This window comes from Cyanistes caeruleus, chromosome 14 (genome assembly GCF_971803275.1).
Source record: "Cyanistes caeruleus chromosome 14, bCyaCae1.hap1.1, whole genome shotgun sequence".
Taxonomy (NCBI): Eukaryota; Metazoa; Chordata; class Aves; order Passeriformes; family Paridae; genus Cyanistes; species Cyanistes caeruleus.
In genome coordinates, this window is record NC_141714.1 from 20387934 (window position 1) to 20393820 (window position 5887).

The window sequence follows — 5887 nt, forward strand, 5'->3', positions numbered from 1 at the left end:
AAATGATTTTATTTTTTACACCGTGAAAAAAATTTTTAAAGTGTATCATATTCAGTCAATTGGCTCTTCACATTTTTTTTTTTTTCAAACTTCCCCTCCATCACCTTTGTTAATTACCCACCATTTGAACAAGGGTCTTCTCCTGCCTTGATCCTGCCGTGAAATCATGATGCTATATTTGTCTTTCTAACATCAAAGTCATTTCCATGGTCACCAACTGTGATGTCATAAACACATTTTTAATGGCTTGTTTACAGCAGGGAACAGAAGGAGAGAAGAGATTATGGGTGGAAGGAAACTCTTATCGATACACCACAGTTTTAAGCACAACTGTGAGGCTGAAGCAAGCAGAAAACTTGAAGCCAAAAAAATTCCTTGCTGAAAGAGCTTCTCTTTCATAGTTCGTCCCAGCACAAAATTCCCTTTTGAGGTTCCTCGTGAACAAGCAATCCCAATGGATTACTGTTATGTCAGTCAGCCCAGAGTTGTGTGAGTTGCTTTGTAAGACTGGAAGGCAGCAAATCCATGCCCCAATCCTTTTGTCTCCCTGCACAAACAAACACACAAACACATGCCCAGAAACTCCTACAGAAGTGCTTGGGCAGGGCATGGGGATCTGAACACTTGGCCCACAGCTGTACCTGTCTCAGGGCACAAGGATCAGAATTACCCCAAGAGACTTCAGCTGGACCAGAGGGTCCCTTTTTGTCACAGGTGATGGCTGTGAGATGCCACAGGGGGTTCTCCCTCTACATGGGGGTTACCACGCGCAGTCATCACCCAGGAGAAATGTTTCTTTCAGCAGAGAAGACGCCAGTTCCAACCTGAGCTTTTGGCTTCGAGAATATCAGGAACCTTCACGCTATGTGACCCCACAGCCCAGCCTAACTGGTCAGCAGAGAGCTGCAAAAGTCTCTGCTTGGAGAAGATTTTCCATACTGGGGTCCCAGTTAGCTGCAGGGTCCCTGCTCTCCTGCCAGGACCATCCCAGTGGTACCCCCTGGGTGAGCCAAGCTCTGCACAGCCTGCCGTCCTCCTCCACATCTAGCCTCCTCCAAGAAAAATCTGTGAGTAAAACTCACCCCAGAGCCTACAGGAGGAAAGATTGGGGCTGCTTCAAGGTGTGGAGCCAACCTTGGAGACAACTTGGCTGTCTCAGAGACATGATGGTAAGGCTTCCCTGTACATGTGCTCCGAGGAGATTATCTCCCTCCCCTGCCCAAAGAAAACACAAGAGTGAGAGGAAAAAACTCACTGGACAATGAAATTCCTAAATCCTCATCCCATGAGAAGAATTAATGTAGCTCTTTCCCCGCTCCAATCCCAGGAGCTCCCCAGTAGGAAATCCTATTGTACCCTCACACTAGTAAGGGTACGTGTCTCAGTGAGCTCTTTTCCCAGAGTGAGCACTGCCTCTGGCATGCAGGAGCTGGGATTTCACACACCCTGTTCATCACGAGGCATGGAACAAGGGAGCCACCATTTTGCTGCAGTCCCACAGCAGGAATAAAATGGTGGCATAGATGAAAACTGCCAGATCAAACACAATCCAGTTGCCTGTCACCACCTGCAGCTCTTCTCCGCCTTACATGTAACACTGAATTCTTAATCAGGTTAATATTTGATTTCTGGGTACTTAAACACAAAAAAAAAGCCCAAAAATAAATACCACAAAAAACCTCACATAAACAATATAATGCCATAACAGATATTAAGGTTGCAAACATAAAGTACCGAGATGCAAACTATGGATGTCAGAATTTACATTTTCCCCACAAAATGGCAAGTCTGCAGCTCTGATGTTTTTCACCACTGGCTCACCCAAAGCCACCCAGAACAGGTAGCTTGACACATGTTTACCATAAAAAGGTTCAGTATCTTTTCTGGTAGCTTTTGGGAAATGTTACAGCAGCAGAGAAAGCCAGAAGTGTTAAATTAGCTGCAATTAAACAGCCCCCTCCCCATTTTACACCAAATTGCTGCTTAAATACTTTCTGGAAGGCATTTCTAGAGGATGAAAGGAAAGTAGGCTGGTATGGGGTTTCCAGGGAGGACAGTTACTGCAGATCAGGCAGAACTGAATTTGCTTTTTTTGTTTGTTATTTTCACATATCTTTTGCTCACACACAGAATAAAGCTACCCTAAAGCCAAGCCTAGGCTTAGAAGCAGTGCTTTTTCATTGCTTGATCTCCCAGGCTACAAAAATCCAGCCTTGTGAAGGAGCAGGTGTTGCCACTGCATAACAGTCCAAGTTTAGCCTAAAATATAAAGGGTGTCTCTACAGCACTAAATAGGGAAGCTGCTTCTGATGTATGTGTCCCTGCTTTTCACTTTTCTGACCCACAGAAATGCCAAATAGAACAGGAGATTTGAACAGCTCATGCCTGAGTAGGAGACTGGCTTGCAGATATTTGCCACAGCTTGTGAGAGTAGGGCAGAATGTGACTGTAAAGTGCACTTGCACAGAACAGTTTAAAGACACTGATGGAATTTTGGTTTTAGCATTAATCAATGCTAAGGGCAAATCCACAGTAGAGGTGATCAGATGCCAGGATGGACAATGGTTAACTGCACCTCAATCTGCAGCAGAGGCTGTGAAGATCTGGGTCTGGCTAAAGAGCCAGCAGGATCTCCCTTACACAGCCACAGACTGGGATTTCCATGCTAGCAAAAACCCCTCTTTTCTTTCTACGTGCTGCTGCCTTTGGCTCCCCCTAATTTTTGCTATGTATCATTTCTTTAACCCCCTTGCATTGGACTGCCAGACTCTTAACTCAAGCTTCCTGACCCAGCCTTCCTTCAGGATTTCAGGGGAAGAGAGGAAAAAACCAAACTCAAACAAACAAAAGGAAGCTCTGACACCAAGCAACCCCTCTGCAGGAAACATCACACAGTTGGGTTATCATCCCAAAATCCTTACCTCTCACCCCAGGGACACACATAATGCTTTTGGGAGCAAGTGAGAGCTGAAGGAGACACAGCAGCCGTTCAGGAGCAGGAGAAGTTGTCCCATCCTGAAGACACCTGGAATTATTTCCATTTTATTTCTAGGACTTCCATATGCATCTGCCTACAAAGTGCTGGGTGAAAGATGTGCTTTGAGGAGAGGCTTGAAGGAGAAGGCAACGGTGGAGAGAAATGGAGAATGTTCCAGGAGGAGGCTGCCAGTGATTACACATCACCCACAAGTGAAATCAACTGCTCATCCTCAGCTTCTGTTTCCAAATGTGATGAAAGCATGGGGAAAGGATGCTATTTGTTAATGCTTTTCACAATAAAATATTAGAAATAATGGTTTTGAGCATTTAGTTTAGTAAAACAGGATATTTGCTTAAGCAAAAGAACCCAAAGTGTCAGTCTGTTATTATATTGGATGTAAGATGGGATCATTAGAATTCTCCTGTATATTGAGCAGCACCAGAAAATGCCCATCATCAGGCATTTCTACCACCCCCTGGGAGAGCAATTGAACAGACAAAACTCAGCATCAAAACTCAGTGGCAAAAAAAACCCCACCCTTCTGATTTCAAAGACAGAAGGATTAACACCCAAGTTATTAAATTAATAGCAACCGTGAGGGAAAATATTGAATGTCTTTGCCTTGGCTTGCTGTGTTTTTCTGAGAAAGCTGCAAAAGGAAATTTGTCAGGGGTAACAGCGTATGTTGCTCCTAGAGGCAGCCATCTGGGATGCTGAGAATAGTATTTTAGATTTCTATTATCTGAAACTCCACTGGCAGACTTTGCAAAAAGGTGTTTATAAATTCTGTAGTGCAGATTAAGTAAAACTATTTAAGCTAGGGACTAAGAAATATATGTAATTACCATAGGTGGATAATGCTTTTTCATTGACATTCACCAAAATTAGTTTACCAGATATTATTCCTAAGAGGTATAATTAAAATCAACATAAAATCCAGAACACAGTGAAAATAAAACATTAGGAGATAATGTCTTTAAAATTACTAGTCCTCTGCACTGCAGTACAAGCATAATCACTCTCTGGCTAGCAGTGTTTGTTTTCTCTGTGCAGGGATGCTTTGAACTCCCAGGCTTCCCAGCCGAGCTGGTGCTTTGCAGCCCATTGTAAGGAGCAGATATTTAATGACTCTCCATAATAAACTCCTTCTCGAAATAGCAAGTGAGAGAACTTCACTGAATGCGGGGTTTTGACACATTTGGTCTCTGTGTTACTCCCTAAACTTCCACTGAAAGCAGACTGGAAGCCTCCATGGCTCTTGAGGAAGGTTCAGATCTGGACCCATGTACCTGTCATTAACTCCTGCCCTGGCAAAATGTTCAGGGATGAAAATGGGACTCGTGCCAGGGTTTTCTTCCCTGCCACTTAATGTTCAATCCCATATTGAATAGCAGGAGAAGCATTTCAGAGCCAGGCACTTGTACCAGATGTTTAATCCTGTTTTTTGCTCTTACAGAAGACATAACCTGATGTTAGATGCCACCTCTCGTTATAAATGTCTGGCCTTCATTGTTAATGAAGGACTTTGTTTTCTTTTTGCAAATGTTATTAAGCAAAGAACAAACTGATTGTCTAAATTGATTAAGCAGATTCATTCCAGTGAAAAATTTATTATTTGCCTAGTTCATTTCATCAAATCAATTCAGAGGAAAAAGGCTCCATGAATTAAACTAATCACAAATATATATTTTAAAAGCCAGTTGTTTCTGGCAGGATACAGTCAATCACTGAGACAATAACTGAATTTTAAAGTAGCATTTTGCATAGCTTCTCAGAAGCTTCTTTGTTTTTTCTTTCAGAAAATGGGTGTTTTGGGGACAAATTCTTCCCCTTGTTAGTCCCATACATTCTGAATAAGCTTCTCTGGATGCCCAGGAGTCATTCTTGGTGAAAAACTCAAAATACTTAGCTGTCATTTTCTATAAAACCACAATCATACACTAATTAGAAAGCTAACTGTGATAGATTAATAAGAATTTCTGATTGCTTCAGTCCAAACTCTTGAAAAATAGCTATTTATAAAAACAAAATCTCATTAATTTATTAGGCTGAACACACACATTCATAAGCCTCACTCACATCACAGTCAGAGAAAATTCCTGTATAATTTTTTGCAGGACACAGATGGAAAATCAAGCCCAGAATGCTAATATTCAATTCAGTTAAAAAGAAAGATCAACCACCATATTTGTATTTCTCCAGCAAATGATAGACAAGCTTTGGGCTTTTTGTGAATAGATGTGTGTCCACAGACACACATGTATTTTATAGATTTTTTTCCCTACAAAGGTAACTTTGAAACCAACATTCAAGGACAATCTTTTGTTAATCATGTAGATCTTTGTGAAGATATTTGTTGCAGAGGGCTCGCTAAAAGCACCCAGGTCTCACTTAACAGATGATCTAATAAAAATAATTCTCCAGCTTTCTCTTCTTTACAGCTGTAAGCCCAGAGGTGCAGCAGCAGCAGCATCACTGCCAGGAAGCCCCCTCAGCGTGGCCACGACTCTCATACATTGCAAGAGTTCTACAAAGATGTGAGCAGGTGGTGTGTGGTACAGCCTGGAGACACCTCTGTCACATTTCCATCTTGGTCTCAGGTTAACAGTTCAAGTCTTTTCTTACCAGATGCTTATATTCAGTCCCACGGCTTTTTAATGATGCCAGTTTCAGGTAACTCCAAATTTACCTGTCTCTTGCTGAACTTTGTGAGAGCAGTTTTTGGCTGCACTCACGGCTCAGACCCAGGCACAGGGACACCAACAAGCACTTTATAATTACAGCTCCTTGGTCTTCTCTTCCTTTTTCAGTAACTTCTCTCTAAAAGGCAGGGGAAATATTGCCTCTGCCCGTTGTGCCCCCGAAGGCTGAATTTGTGGGGCAGATGTTTGGTGGGTCAGCTCACGT

General features: G+C 42.4%; 1 long non-coding RNA gene across 2 annotated transcripts; it reads left to right on the plus strand.

The window, feature by feature from the left end:
- The first annotated feature begins 281 nt into the window (after positions 1-281).
- LOC111928758 (uncharacterized) lies at positions 282-3293 on the plus strand. 2 transcript variants are annotated; one of them, XR_002864276.2, is made up of 3 exons: positions 282-714; positions 803-1169; positions 3053-3293. It is a non-coding gene; the product is annotated as an uncharacterized LOC111928758 (long non-coding RNA). The 2 variants fall into 2 exon arrangements; XR_002864275.2 differs by having other exon boundaries at positions 806-1169.
- Positions 3294-5887: the final 2594 nt, after the last annotated feature.